Below are 16,100 nucleotides of genomic sequence, written 5' to 3'. Positions count from 1 at the left end.
TCTTTCTCCCCATTGCGGCGCACTAGGAAACCGTAAAATCGTCTCCCCCTCTTCTCTGCTCCTTATATAGAGCTCTGGGCAGGAGTTTAGCAGGGTGATGGAGTTTGAAAGCATACTTTCTCTCCCCGTTTTCTCAATATCTGGGCCAGGATGCCCTACAGTTGGGCTCAAATCCATGGCCCAGTTCTCCAGACTGTCATCAGTGTCAATTTTTTCCACTATCTGATTTTTTGTGAGTTTACTGTCATCGTCAGTATTGATGTCACAATTGGAACTACCAGAATATCTACATCTAACCCAATCTCTGACCAAAAATCTGGTATATCAGGTTTTCCCCTCATTTTTTCTATAACCAATCTGCCATCCATAATACATCTATTATTCCCATCTAGATTATCTATCTTTTGAGTAACCCCCCCATTTCCCTGAATCTCTTTCTTTGTATTTTTGTTTATCCACATTTTTCCTATCATCCTTTTTCCCAACATCATTAGTCGAAGCTTTTCTTATGCCTTTGATATGACTCATAGTCATTTCATTTTGGCATGAATTCAAAAGATATTTCTGAGCTCTGTTGGTTTTACCTCGGGATTCTGATGAGTCGCTGTCTTCCTCATCAGACTCCTCCCCAGCCAGCAGCCAAAAGCGACTGCCGGCAGGGGAGAAGCCTAGCCCTCCGCCGCGAATCTAGTCGCGCCGTGAAGACACGGCGATCTGCAGAGGAAGTGTGGGGATCTGCGCGGGGTGTGGATCTTCTCCTTCGCCTTCTTCTCCCTCCCCTGCTTCTCCATCCCCATCTGGCTCGAGCTCGCTCCCAGATCTCCTTGTGCCGCATCTGATTCCTCTTCGCTGTCCTCGATCTGGACTAGCACCCAGCATGTTCCTGGGGTGGGGATGGCCGTCACCGCTCCCACCACGAACTCTTCTGGTCCGGTCGGGAAGCGGCGACGGGAACGGAACACCCACCACTTCTGCTTCTGCACGAGGTCTTCTCCCTCCGTTTCCTCCATGGCCCAGACCAGAGCAGTCAGGGAGCTCTCCGGCGCACTAGACGGGATGGTCATCCCATTTGGAGTGAGGCGCTCGTCCTCCTCCATCGTCAGGTTTCTGAAGACGGATTTTGCTGCCCTCTGCATCTCCTTCCTAGCCGAGAACCAGGAGATGATCTCGCGTGCCCTCTCCATCTTCGCATCGTCTCCGCTCGCGAGCTCCACCATGGCGCGCTCCATCTTCATCCTGCAATCGGCCATCTCCGCCGGAATCTCTTCTCTCTCTCTCTCTTAGGGTGTGGTTGTGGCGAGGTGTGGTGGTTGGGGATTTCTGGCTCCGAATGGGTCGACTCGCCTTCGAGGGTGGGGGATTTCTTTCCCACCTTCCCCTAACATTCATGGCGGTCCCTCGCCTCGAAATCCGCCCCGCCGCCACCAATTCCACACGCCACCGCATCCCCAGCCTGAGCAACGTGACAGGGCAGCCAAACTACTGATCGCCATGAAATCCTCTCGCGAGCACGCAAACCCCGGCTGTCAACTACCCTATCCTCTCCATCGAGCAGCAGGATCCTCTGTATCTCACCTTGGACTAGGAGAGAGCCCTTCTGGTAGCAGAGTAACCCCGCCGCCAAGAGGTTCGGGATGTACATGACCGGCCAACTTTCCTAGCTCTGCTCGCCGGCGTCCCGGGGCTCGCCGGCGAGCGAGCTCGCACCCCCGCGGAGGTCGTCGTCCGCGTCGTCGCCTCTCTGGTTGCGTGTCATGTTCTTCTAGCTAGATTCTTCAGATTCCCCTTGTTAACTGAACCTTCCCTAATCCTACTTAGTTCAAACTAATGAATTAAAAATTCCGTGGAATAGTTCATATTGATAATTTAATCACTTATCATGTGGAAAAAAATATACTATTATTAAGTGCTAAGGGTGTGGTGTGTGTGATGGTGGCTGCAATCCTGCATGGCAATGGCAAAGACGATAGTTGTGACCGTTCTCGATTGTGGTTGGTGTGATTGGACACATGCGAATGTGATGTGAACCACGTACACTAGCTCCATTAGAGCATCTCCAACAGCCGCGGTAAAAAGCGCGCGCGCGGTAAACCGAGTCTTTTGGACGCGCGGAACGTTTCGGCGCGCTCCAGCGGTGGCGGGAAAATTGCGCGCGCGGTAACGGTTTGCGCCCGGGGGAAAAGGCGGCAGGTCGCGCGCTTTTTTTGCCGCACCGCTTCCGGCGCGCCTATAAAATGCGGCGCGCGCCACACGCCTATTGCACACGCTTCTCTTCCTCTTCCGCTGCCACATGCCCCTCCACCGCTTCCTCGGTTGCTTCCGCTTCCAATCGCGCCACCGCTCCAGTGCCCCGCCACCATGCCGCCGCGCCGCCGAGGAGTGTCGGGCTACCGCGGTGTCCGCCAGCGTCCGCCGTGCCGCCGAGGAGTATCGTTTTTTTTATCTGTGAATTTTATTAAAAAAATATACGCACTGTTTAGCGCGCGCTGCATTTTAGCGTAGCCGCTGGAGCTACACGCGCGCGCTCAATTTTGACGCGTCTGCTGGAGCCACCGTTGCCGGCCACGCCAAACCAGACGAACGGCGCACGGCAAATGCCTTTTTTGCGCGTGGCGCGTTACGCGGCTGTTGGAGATGCTCTTAGCATTACCCGGTCACTAATCACTAGAGCAAGTGAGCTGCTCCGCTTCTCCTCGGGACAGCGTGTGGCACGGGCGCGCGCCCGAAGAACTTCCCGGTGCTGGGACGCAGCGGTAGTGATACCCTCTGGATGGAGTTAGAGCCGGCCGGCGAGGCCGCTCATCCCCGTCGAGTCGCAGAGCTGGTGCTGCTCCGGCGTCGTTGCTGAAACGGGAGGTAGCGGACGCCACCGAGTGGCCCTCCACCCGGGCTTCCGGCAAGCATCGTCGCCGGCTTCTTGGCAGAGTTCTGGCGTGGCCGGCTTAGAGGACTTCTGGTGCCGCGTCGTGACGGCGTGCGTGAGCGCTCCCGGCGCGCATCCTCACCGGCGTCTCGGCGCTGTGTGACGACGCCGTCGTCGAGAGGGCCGCATCAGAAAGTAGTTCTGGTGGGAACGGGGGGCTGGTGGTGCCCCGTCGTGGCGCGAACGGGAGGCAGAGGGCGCCGGTCGCGAGTGGCTGCGCCGTCCCGTGCGTGCTTCAGGCCAGCTATGCTACTCCGGCCGTCCGGCATCGTTGCTGAAGCGGGAGGGTGTCCCGTTGGCGTCCCCGCGGGTTTCAGGGCTGCATCGTCGCCGGCCTCTAGGCGGAGTGCGGGCGTGGCCGGTGTAGAGGGCTTCTGGTGCCGTGTGGTGATCTTGCGTGGCCATCACGGTCCGCATGGTGTCGGACTGCACAAACTCATCTCATCAAGCTAATTGCTCTCACCGGTTCCGATCATACGCCGTGCTTACTTCCTACGATTTTTCCTCCGAAAACAACTCTGCTCTGCGTCGAGGTAGATTAGATATAAGGTGACCCGACGCTTGGATCTTTGTTAGCTCCTCCTCCGCAACTTCTCATCAAGAATCCTTCTTCCGCTTCTCCACAACCACGATGGCGGCTCTCATGGCGCAGCGATCGCCGGGCCTCAACAAAATCCGCCGTGAGCTCCAGCGGCGCAGGAAGGCCGTCAACATGACCAAGGGCCGAGTTGAGAAGACATCCTCCTCGTCCTCGCCGCTGCGCCGATCCGACGACTGGAGCAAGCAGGTCCGACGCGTGCCCATCCCGCTCTCAATAGTCAAGGCTGCCACCAAGGGGATCTCCTACGTGCCGATGGGGGAGGTGAAGGAGAGGTGCACGGCCCCGCCGCGCCTTCATCCGCTCACCTTTCTGGCGTCCAGCAGCAGCATGAAGGTTTCCGCCGTCGCGAGCGCCGGAGCTCCCAGGAAATCCACCGCCCCGTCACCACCACGCCCGATCGCGTTTATTCCTCCGGGTTCAGCTGCCGCCGCCACCGTGAAGGTATCTGCGACGAATCCGCACGCGACGGCAAGACCAGCCACCACCAGCACCAAGACGACAACCGGACAAGAGCGCATCAAGACGATCCCGGGCATGACCGTGAGGGTGCGCACGCGCGTAGGGACCCTGCGGCCGACGGGCAGGAGGCTCGTCCTCTGGCGCAGCGCCGTCGTCTTCTCCGACGCAGATGAAGCTGGCTTCATTCAAGTGATCTACCACGGGCAGTTCCCTCGAACTGTGAGCGTTGCCGTGGACGACGTCAAGAACATGCCGACCGTCGCCGAGAGCTAGGCTAGAGTCGTCGGAATGTTGGAGTGAATCACGGCCGGCCATGTACCATGTAGATTTGATTAGTACATGCATGCATGGCTCCCTGTTGTAATCATGAGATCAATTGATCAAAAGCAATGGAAATCGCACCTGTTTGCTGTTGCCATTAATCGTGTTCGTGTGTGTTACCACTCAGTAATCTTCTTTCTTGCCGGATTGATTCGATCATGCTAGCTAGTGTACGTGCGTACGAAGGGCATCACAATACACGCAGTAGAGAAGCGGCCAACTAATTAAGACGGCCGAGATAATTGTTAGCCTGAAAGATCTTGGGAAATATTTTGATGGCAGCTTGAAATAAGCCACAAAGAATTCAGGACGTAACTTAGTTTTTGCTTAGTCCAAAATGACGTTGTTCTGGCGACGAAAGGCATACTGGTCTTGATTTCTCTCTTGGCCATTTGCATGGACACAAACTGCGACGAAAGGCATATTGTCTTTCAGTTTCTACCATGCGTCCCGCTGCGCCCTATATGGAAAAGAATATCCAAGCAGCATGACATTAATATTGCCCATCAAGGAACATAGAGAAAGTTCAAGCACTCCATAAGATTTCTTGATCAAAATTAATTTACAGGGCATAGCTTTGACAGTGAATGGACATTATTCTTTTTGCAAAATTTGCTCAAGCCTCCGAACGAAAATGATGGAAATGCACCAGATAACATGAGGGCTTAATCAAAATAAGCTGGTCAGAAATAGATATCTCAAGGACAACAATATCTCTCAAAACTAAATAAATGATTTGAACAACACTTCGAGTATGTGCCGCGTCGACCATCTTAGCTCTCGCATCAAATCAATAGCATCCTAACAAAACAGGGACATGTAGAAAAAGTGAAAAGAGCTGAATCTTCATGACGTGCCTTCCACCTGAGTATAAGAACTGAAAAAGTACCGCATTTCTGCATACAGTGTTGCGCAATAGTTGAAAGGGGCAAAGGGCTTTCAGAGAAATAAACAACTTGTTTGTTCTCCAATCTCTTTCTAAAGCAACAAGATATAAGTAAAAGCATGAAAACATGAAAGAAGATAAAGAAATAACACAAACAATGATGTTTATATCTCACAATGAGTTAAATACACTGGATGTGCCTTAACTTGTCCATGACCGTGTCAGGACGTACGTCTAGCCCGTGTGGCATGCAAGCGTGGAAGTGGCCCACCTGTCAGTGCTGAGAGCTGGGAAGGCGCTTGGTGGCACACGGGTGAGGAATTTCTTGTGGACCCCCCCCCCCCCCCCCCCTCATATTTCATTTACTCATGTAGGAAAGCCCCACAAATTAACAAAAAAGAAAGAAATTGTGTGATGCAGGATCGATCTTGAGACCTCGTGATCGTGGATTGCATTACACACACTGGTTGTCAATGGGGCCATACTTTGCTGAAGAGGTCGAACTTTATATATTGCATCGCTATGCAAAAAGTAATTTAGGAGCACAGTCACATTGTGTCCTTTTTTAAAAGTTCAAAGAAACAAATTTTACAACAATTTTTTTCTGTTTTTTTTCATTTTGTAAATGCACACACAGAAGTGTAATATATCCGTGGGGATTTTCATCAAAATATGTGTTTGTATGTGAGAGATAAAAAAAATACATGGAGAATTCAGCTTGTTTTTTTCCTGGCCGGATTTTTTTATTTTTGTGCAGGGTATAATATAACATAATTTTGAAAGTCACTTAGAGCACATGCATATATTTATGTGTGAAAACAATCAACTCTTTTTGACACTTTAAAGTGCCCATTTATAGCCTTCCAAAAAACATGCTCAGTGGCGACCGTGCTCCAAAAATCCTCTTTGGTTGCTATGTACCCCTTCAAGATATTCTTATTATATAGGAGTATGTCACTTCTGTGGGCCTGCAAAATTTTTCTTTTATTATTTCAAGTTCTTTATATTTATTTTACATATTATTTTTACCATTCAAAAAATAAATGTAAGAAGAAATTACAACTGCCATAAACTTAAAGAAGGTGTTAGTGCATTTGAGAAATGTCCAACATGTTTTTGGAAAATGTTTCACATGTAATAAAAAATTATCACCTGTTTTTGAGAAAATGTCTGTCTTGCACTAAAAAATGGCAACGTGTATTTTAAGAAAAGTTCAACATGTATTAAAAAATTGTTTGTAACATTTTGAAGAATTATATAGAAAAGTTCAACACAATACTTGTTAATACATGTTGAATAGTTTACAAAATACATTGTTGTCAATTTGTTGATAATTGGGTATTTTAGAGATATGATGAATATAAACACTAATTTCAAATATAGGTTAAACTATTTCAATCCCCATAATTTTTTGGAAAAGTTCATGTCTACCCTCTTCAAAGTAGCACGAAATAAAGAAAACAGAAAAAATATTTGAAATAAAATAAAATAAAAAACAATTAATATTATAGGATATCATAATACGACTACCCATCGTCATAGTGAAAACCAAAATCATCATGAAAATGCGTTTGGAGCAATTTGCTTTGCGGCTATAAGGGCATCTCCAACCTTAGTCAGCAAATGGACGCCCCAAATGTTCACAGACATATTCAGACGTGTGTGCATACATCCGGCTAGGCGTTGACCATCGAGCGATATATCCCCAAAATTTCCTACTTGTCCATCCCTTGTTAAATGGAGAGAGTAGAGATAAGGAGGGAAGTGAAAAGGTATGTTTATGGTGGGATCTCAAGCTGAGTTTGCGGTGTATGTGGAATGCTCGAACGCCCCCATACCTCACCTTGATTTGGTTTGAGTTTGTGGGATTTCAGATAGTTCTGACTGGATGGACAAATTTGGTGAGCCACAATGGATGTCTTTTTTTGTTCGGCGGACATACAGAGGAAATCTGGAGAATCAACAAATAGACGTCAACAAATTTTCGCGGATACATCCTCTGTGTAAGCGGACATCCGGCTGAGCGCGGACCATCCAACAGGGTCCCTCAAATGTCCTCCCATTTCAAACGAAGCAAGCACGAAATACAAACGAAGTTTAACGAAGTATCATATTTTACATGCAACCTAACAAAATTTAAGAAGTTTGACACAAACTTAACGTAAACCAAACTAAAACAAGAATAAACTATACTAGGTAGCAGATGGTGACCATGTAGGCATGGCCTCCGAGTTCATCGTCACTGTCATCCGGGCTGTCGCCATCGGCCAACCCGGCATAGACGAGCTACTTGCTGAGCCGATGGTGGGTGTATGACTCCTTTGTGGTCTTGTACTGATCAAGCGCCCAAACCTTTGGAGCGTCTTTTGCATTTAGTTTTCATTTTTCTTTTATGCACCATGCTGGTATGAGATAGTCCTTGGTTGATTTATAGAATGCTCTATGCACTCCACTTATATCTTTTGAGTATGGCTTTATAGAATGCTTCATGTGCTTCACTTATATCATTTGAAGTTTGGATTGCCTGTTTCTCTTTACATAGGAAACCGCCATTTGTAGAATGCTCTTTTGCTTCACTTATATTTGTTAGAGCATGGGCATATCTTTTGTAGAAAGAATTAAACTCTCTTGCTTCACTTATATCTATTTAGAGAGATGACATGAATTGGTCATTCACATGGTTAGTCATAAAACCCTACCTAAAACTTGTAGATCACTGAATATGGTATGTTTGATTCCTTGCAATAGTTTTGCTATATAAAGATGGTGCTATTAGAGTCATGCTAGTGGGTAGTTGTGGATTAGTAGAAATACTTGTGTTGAGGTTTGTGATTTCCGTAGCATGCACGTATGGTGAACCGTTATGTAACGAAGTCGGAGCATGATTTATTTATTGATTGTCTTCCTTATGAGTGGCGGTCGGGGACGAGCGATGGTCTTTTCCTACCAATGTATCCCCCTAGGAGCATGCGCGCAGTACTTTGTTTCAATGACTAATAGATTGTTGCAATAAGTATGTGAGTTCATTATGACTAATGTTGAGTCCATGGATTATAACCACCCTCACCCTTCTATCATTGCTAGCCTCTCTAGTATCGCGCAACTTTCGCCGGTACCATAAACCCACCATATACCTTCCTCAAAACAGCCACCATACCTACCTATCATGGCATTTCCATAGCCATTCCGAGATATATTGACATGCAACTTCCATCATCATCATATACATGACTTGAGCATTCATTGCCATATTGCTTTGCATGATCGTAAGATAGCTAGCATGATGTTTTCATGGCTTGTCCGTTTTTTGATGTCACTGCTACGCTAGATCATTGCACATCCCGATACATAGCCGGAGGCATTCATATAGAGTCATATCTTTGTGCTAGTATCGAGTTGTAATATCGAGTTGTAAGTAAATAAAAGTGTGATGATAATCATTATTAGAGCATTGTCCCAGTGGGCAACTTTTTATACTATTTTTTGGGACTAACATATTGATCCAGTGCCTAGTGCCAGTTCCTGTTTGTTGCATGCTGTTTGTTTCACAGAATATCCATATCAAACGGAGTCCAGACGGGATAAAAACTGACAGAGATTTTTTTTGGAATATATATGATTTTTGGGAAGAAAAATACACGCGAGACGATGTCCGAGGGGGCCACGAGGCAGGGGGCGCGCCCCTGACCCTCCTGGCCACCCTGTAAGGCGGTTGATGCTCTTCTTTCGCCGCAAGAAAGCTAATATCCGGATAGAGATCGTGTTAAAATTTAAGCCCAATTGTAGTTACGGATCTCCAGGAATGTAAGAAACGGTGAAAGGGTAGAATCTGAGAACGCAGAAACAGAGAGAGACAGAGAGACAGATCCAATCTCGAAGGGGCTCTCGCCCCTCCCATGCCATGGAGGCCAAGGACCAGAGGGGAAACCCTTCTCCTATCTAGGGAGGAGGTCAAGGAATAAGAAGAATAAGAAGAAGGGGGGCCCTCTCCCCCTCGCTTCCGGTGCCACCGGAGTGCCACCGGGGGCCATCATCATCACCGCAATCTTCACCAACAACACCACCGCCATCATCACCAACTCTTCCCCCCTCTATGCAGCGGTGTAACCTCTCTCTTACCCGTTGTAATCTCTACTTAAACATGGTGCTCAACGCTATATATTATTTCCCAATGATGTATGGCTATCCTATGATGTTTGAGTAGATCCATTTTGTCGTATGGGTTATTTGATGATCGTGATTGGTTTGAGTTGCATGTTTTATTATTGGTGATGTCCTATGGTTCTCTCCGTGTCGCGCAAGCGTGAGGGATTCCCGCTGTACGGTGTTGCAATACGTTTATGATTCGCTTATAGTGGGTTTGCGTGAGTGACTGAAACACAAACCCGAGTAAGGGGGTTGTTGCGTATGGGATAAAGAGGATTGATACTTTAATGCTATGGTTGGGTTTTACCTTAATGATCTTTAGTAGTTGTAGATGCTTGCTAGAGTTCCAATCATAAGTGCATATGATCCAAGTAGAGAAAGTATGTTAGCTTATGCCTCTCCCTCATATAAAATTGCAATAATGATTGCCGGTCTAGTTATCGATTGCCTAGGGACAAATAACTTTCTCGTAACAAAAAGCTCTTTACTAAAACTAACTTAGTTGTGTCTTTACCTAAACAGCCCCTACTTTTTATTTACTTGCTCTTAATTACCTTGCAAACCTATCCAACAACTCCTACAAAGTACTTCTAGTTTCATACTTGTTCTAGGTAAAGCGAACGTCAAGCGTGCGTAGAGTTGTATCAGTGGTCGATAGAACTTGAGGGAATATTTGTTCTGCCTTTAGCTCCTCGTTGGGTTCGACACTCTTACTTATCGAAAACTATTGCGATCCCCTATACTTGTGGGTTATCACCTTGCTCTTCCCCCTTGTTGAATCGACCCCCTCCTCGAAATCTTCCTCCGTTTCTGTCCATGTCTCTTTCTCCCCACTGCGGCGCACTAGGAAACCGTAAAATCGACTCCCCCTCTTCTCTATTCTTTATATAGAGGTCTGGGCAGGAGTTTAGCAGGGTGAAGGAGTTTGAAAGCGTACTTTCTCTCCCCGTTTTCTCAATATCTGGGCCATGATGCCCTACAGTTGGGCTCAAATCCATGGCCCAGTTCTCCAGACTGTCATCAGTGTCAATTTTTTCCACTATCTGCTTTTTTGTGAGTTTACTGTCATCGTCAGTATTGATCTCACAATTGGAAACTACCAGAATATCTACATCTAACCCAATCTTAGACCAAAAATCTGGTATATCAGGTTTTTCCCTCATTTTTTCTATAACCAATCTACCATCCATAATACATCTATTATTCCCATCTAGATTATCTATCTTTTAAGTAATTTTCCCCCTATTTCCCTGAATCTCTTTCCTTGTATTTTTGAATATCCACATTTTTCCTATCATCCTTTTTCCCAACTTCATTATTGGAAGCTTTTCTTATGCCTTTGATATGACTCATAGTCATTTCATTTTGGCATGAATTCAAAAGATATTTCTGAGCTATGTTGGTTTTACCTCGGGATTCTGATGAGTCGCAGTCTTCCTCATCAGACTCCTCCCCAGCCAGCAGCCAAAAGCGACTGCCGGCAGGGGAGAAGCCTTGCCCTCCGACGCGAATCTAGTCACGCCCTGAAGACACGGCGATCTGCGGAGGAAGCGTGGGGATCTGCGCGGGGTGTGGATCTTCTCCTTCTTCTCCCTCCCCTGCTTCTCCATCCCCATCTGGCTTGAGCTCACTCCCAGATCTCCTTGTGCCGCATCTGATTCCTCTTTGCTGTCCTCGATCTGGACTGGCACCCAGCATGTTCCTGGGGTGGGGATGGCCATCACCGCACTACTGGGGAAAAGGCTAGCAGCAGCGCGGGTTTTAGGTATATCAGTAGCGTGGGGACCGGCGCTACTAATAAGGCGCTACAGCTAACCCGTAGCAGTAGCGGGGGCACACCCGCTCTACTGCTATACAAGTTTAGCAGTAGCGCATTTCGTGGAAGCTCGCTACTGCTAATAGCTCTAGCACGCTTTGCCTGGACGCACTACTGCTACTGTGGCACTGCTGCTAACTTTTCTCCACTCGCTACTTCTAATTTTAGTAGTTTTTTTCCTGCATATTTGTTTTGTATTTGAATAGGCTTTATACAATAATATTTAGCATATGATACACAGACAAATGTAATCATAGCATATACATACAAATAGTCTCATCAAATCATGTCATCATCATAATCATCATCCAACACAACATGGTCTCTCGTCATCATCTCGAAAATAGCGATACAAATCTCGATTACTTGCAACTACATCGTCATCCATCTAAACAATGATATACGCGAGAAGAGCTATCACTTTGCGTGAACCTAAACTAACTACTGGCTGTCGCTCAGAAACCGGAAACCGGTACACCTGGGCCTGACATTCTGGCCACTCGTCGTATACTCCTGGCATAGCATTTCTTCGCCATCGATGATCTATAAACCTGCATCATCACATGAGTCGATGATATGCAACATATATAGTTGAGCAACAGAAAGAGACAGACTTGGCAAAAATAGAAACAACATATCATAAGCATAAATAACAAAGTTCATCATACCCAAAATGCCCTAACTAGAGTGATCTTCGCTAGTCGAGTAGGACAGTTTTAATTACATCACAAATAAAGTTTCATCATGCATAATTCAAAGTTTCGTCATAGAGATAGTATGGACCAAACGGACACATTGTCATATATCGACAATCACTCCATGTCGTGCCATCCATCCAAGTTAGGGAGATAGTCCCCGAGCTTAGTGAAAGGCTTCAGGTCAAGACGCTGAGCGGCTACGCGTGTTCGGCCGTCTTCCCGCGACATTTGTCCTTCTTCGTAGAACATCCCTGTTTTTTAACGACCTCCTTCATGATGATTTGGGCAAGTTCGTGCTGGATGTGATAGAACTCAGCTCGAAGTCGATGATCCTCGATATCTCATAAGTTCTTTGCCCATTGTAGAATATGGTCATCGCCGGATGTAGGTGACATGCGAAGGTTCTGGTGATCCCATTTGTACTCCAGCATCTGGTGTAGGACATAGAATCCATCATTAAGAGAATCACTCGGTTGCTAGATGCAGCAGAAGTCGGTCTTATGGCCGAAGGCGGGCCTGTCGTCCTTTTTCTTCTTGTCCTTGACCTCTCCACCCCATGCGTCGTAGTAAAACATAGTACTATCGAGAACAGACTTGATGTGGGTGTAATCCTTTTTGTTAATGTTCTTCGACGAGTCCAAGTAAAGAGCGTGGGAGTATCAGGGGTAGAGGATGATGAGGACGGCGCGCCCGCCGCTGCGCAAAATAAGTACACCTAAAATTAATTAGCCTCCACCGTGCAAATGAATGATTGAAATCAAAGGAAGGATATCCACACGGATGACTTACATGGGATGATAAGGCACGAGAATCATCTCCTTGTCCTTATTGGCGAGCATGAAATTGACGATGTATTCCCTCGCGTATTCACAGTGCTTTGCACAGACTCCCAAGAAGGCCTCGTGCATGAAGTACGGGTCAGCGACATAGATATAATGTATCTGCTCAACCCCGATGAGGTAGTTCATGTGCAAAGCATAAAGACGGACAAACGCAAAATACAGCTTCTTCAAGTGAAACATGTCGAAGATGTAATCGAATCGAAGGAAGAACTTCTCCGCGGGGAATGTGTCGACGTACGACAATCCCCGCGACACGTTAACCACGTAGAGTGGGTATCCTGGATTTTTTGAGGCGATGAGGCCTTTCTCTATCCGCAACACATCGTCATGAAGTCTCCTTAAATCGCCGAATCTGGCCCGCAGCGCTGCTTCAGGTAGGATTGGTTGACCAGGGATATGCCATTTTGCCGCACCGGGGATATCTATACGGTCTTGAACCCGAGGCTGCTAAGGTGGATGGATCACAGAAGCAGCTTTTTTGCCTTTCCTCGGAATCTTCCTAGACTTCTTTACTACCGGAAGGTTGTCCATAATACGTTCAGACTCCGAAGGCGGCTGAGGGAGTCCTGGATTAGGGGGTGTTCGGATAGCCGGACTATACCTTCGGCCGGACTCCTGGACTATGAAGATACAAGATTGAAGACTTCGTCCCGTGTCCGGAAGGGACTTTCCTTGGCATGGAAGGCAAGCTTGGCGATACGGATATGTAGATCTCCTACCATTGTAACGACTTTGTGTAACCCTAACCCTCTCCGGTGTCTATATAAACCGGAAGGTTTTAGTCCGTAGGACAACATACACAACAACAATCATACCATAGGCTAGCTTCTAGGGTTTAGCCTCTCCGATCTCGTGGTAGATCTACTCTTGTACAACCCATATCATCAATATTAATCAAGTAGGATGTAGGGTTTTACCTCCATAGAGAGGGCCCGAACCTGGAGAAAACTTCGTGTCCCTTGCCTCCTGTTACCATCTGGCCTAGACACACAGTTCGGGACCCCCTACCCGAGATCCGCCGGTTTTGACACCGACATCGGCAATTCAGGCACCGACTCATGAGGCTCAAACCCTAAGTAGGCGCCAGTATTGACATACTGTTGAGTGTCATCGTCATTGTCATCCTCATCTATGGCGATGTCACGAGCGACTAATGGAGTAGGCGAGGTGTTGATGTTCATACCTAACTGCGTGCTCATGGGTGTGCTCCCGGCCGCCTCCAGACGAAGCAGACTCTTTGGCCACAACAGGACCCACCCATTGCAACAATCACCAAGCCGCCGCGGGGTCTCGTCGTCATCCCCCACTAGTACCGGAGGAGCCAAATTCTCGTGGTCCGGTTTGACACTGGCCACGGAAACCTTGAAGACTTCTGGGGGGATCGTCCGCCTATGGAACAATGGTTCCTTCGGCTCCATTATCCTCGCCTTCCCCACGTCCACCTTCTGGTCGCCGATGGTGTACAATATGGTGCACGGGGTTTCATCGGCCTGCAAAGAAAAGTCTGTGACGTGAGACATCCGAAAGGCAACGAAAACGAGAGATTATACATTTATTGAAGGGGACCGGTGTGACAGATACCGTGAGGGCGTCGAGCTCAGCCAAAGATGAAGCACCGCCGAGCATGTATGGTGTCGGAGCCAGTGCCAGAGCAGGTGCGGAAGCCGGTGCGGGAGCAGGTGCAGGAGTAGGTGCAGGAGCAGGTGCAGGAGCCAGTGCTGGAGCAGGTGCGGGAGCAGGTGCGGGAGCAGGTGCCGGAGCAGGTGCAGGTGCTGGTGCAACGGCAGTCGAGCTGCTCCTGAGGAAGTCAGCAAGGGGAAAGTCCGCTGCATTTTTTTTCTGGATTTTGCCTACTCCAATTGAAAACGGCCGGAACCAAGATAGTAGACATATCTACAAGCACCTGTTTTGCGGCAGCTACCGATGTTGCGACTGTCTCAGATGATTTCTTTTCAACTGCAATCTCAACCTTCTTGTCGATGTTTTCTTCAGTTAACCTCCGTCTTTCCTTTATCTCCTCCGTGGTCTCACGGTAGTACTTCTTCCATGTGGCGCCGTCTCCGACACTGTGCACGCGTCCATACGACGGTCGAGTCTCCACCGGGAGTCCTTTCAATATGTTCAACGCCCGTTTGAATGGAGTGTCCCATTTGGGCCTCGCCAATGCCTGAGATGGTGAGTCGCTTTTGGCTGCAATCCTGTGCTGCTCTCTCCGCAAAAGGCACAAGGATCGTTTACAAATATGACTAACATGCAGTCGAATTGATCAGAAACGAAAATTATCAGCAGTCTCATGAACTCCGTCGTGACCGCGTTCTTCTCGAAAACCTTCTTCACTCGGTCCCAACGGTGCCGGGCCCTGAGGACGTCACGCTCCTGCGGGACGGTGAACTCCGCCAAGGAGTCTGGGATGCCCAGACTCACGGCTTTCGTGTCCTGCTTGGCCCATATGGACCTCTTCCCGCCGTAACCACAAGTTCCGAGGTGGTGGCACCCAATGTTCTTCTGTTGAAGCCCCTTCATGTACTCTGACTTTTTTGGCATCTTCGGCCTCGCAAGCCGCCTTGAATATTTCAAAGTGCTCTGCCGTGATTGTCGGATTATCCTTTACAATCTCGGAGTAGGGTTCCTTTTTGTTGAAGATCCGATATTTCACCCTTGCTTTCCAGCCGGCCAATGCGTCGCTAAACTTGCTCATGGCATGTTTGTTTATCTTCTTCATTGCCGGGTCCTTATCTGGATCTTTATAATCCTTTTCATTCCGGCCCGGGAACAAGAATATCTGGTGCAGCTTCTTTAGGAGGGCGGGCCTCATATTATCTAACTTGTTTAGTTTCTCATCGTTGATGGTGGAAGTTGTCCGTATGGTGCAGCCAATTTGATTGCCGTAGCACGCGCATGCTTCCTCGGGCGCGTTTGGCTCAAAATTGCCGTCGTCCACCTCCGTGACCACCACTCTAGTAGTCCTGAGCTTGTTAGAAAGCCATCGCCTCTTTGCTTTCGGTTCTATACCAGCTCCGCTCCCCGAGGTAGCGCCGGTCTCAGTCTCAGCGCCGGTCTTGATGCCGGTCCGAGTCTCAGCGCCGGTCTCAGTCTCAGCGCCGGTCTCAGTCTCATCGGCAAGGCTCAAAAATTCGTCTGCCGCCCAGTAGACGTCGTCGCAATCACCAGAACCCTGTCCTTCATCGTTGCTAGCCATGTTTCCTATGATTAATTCTAGTCAATTAATTCTAGAACTAATAAAATGAATAATGACATAAAAAAGGCAAATTGTTTTGCATGAACGTTTACTCCTTCCCGGTGCGGCAAATCCTGGGCACTCGATATGTCCTAGTTTGTAGCACAAGTCATGCCGAAATTCACGGAAAATTTCGGCATGACCTTTGCTAAAAAGTGGACAAATCGAGA

At 47.9% G+C, this 16,100-nt stretch overlaps 1 pseudogene; it reads right to left on the bottom strand.

The window, feature by feature from the left end:
* Nucleotides 1-14,813: 14,813 nt before the first annotated feature.
* Nucleotides 14,814-15,891, bottom strand: LOC147983866 (uncharacterized; annotated as a pseudogene).
* Nucleotides 15,892-16,100: the final 209 nt, after the last annotated feature.

This window comes from Triticum urartu, chromosome 2A (genome assembly GCF_056163025.1).
Source record: "Triticum urartu cultivar PI428250 chromosome 2A, HENAU_Tu73, whole genome shotgun sequence".
NCBI classification, from domain to species: Eukaryota; Viridiplantae; Streptophyta; class Magnoliopsida; order Poales; family Poaceae; genus Triticum; species Triticum urartu.
The sequence above is the reverse complement of the archived record's forward strand: the minus strand, read 5'-3'. Positions and strand labels throughout refer to the sequence as shown.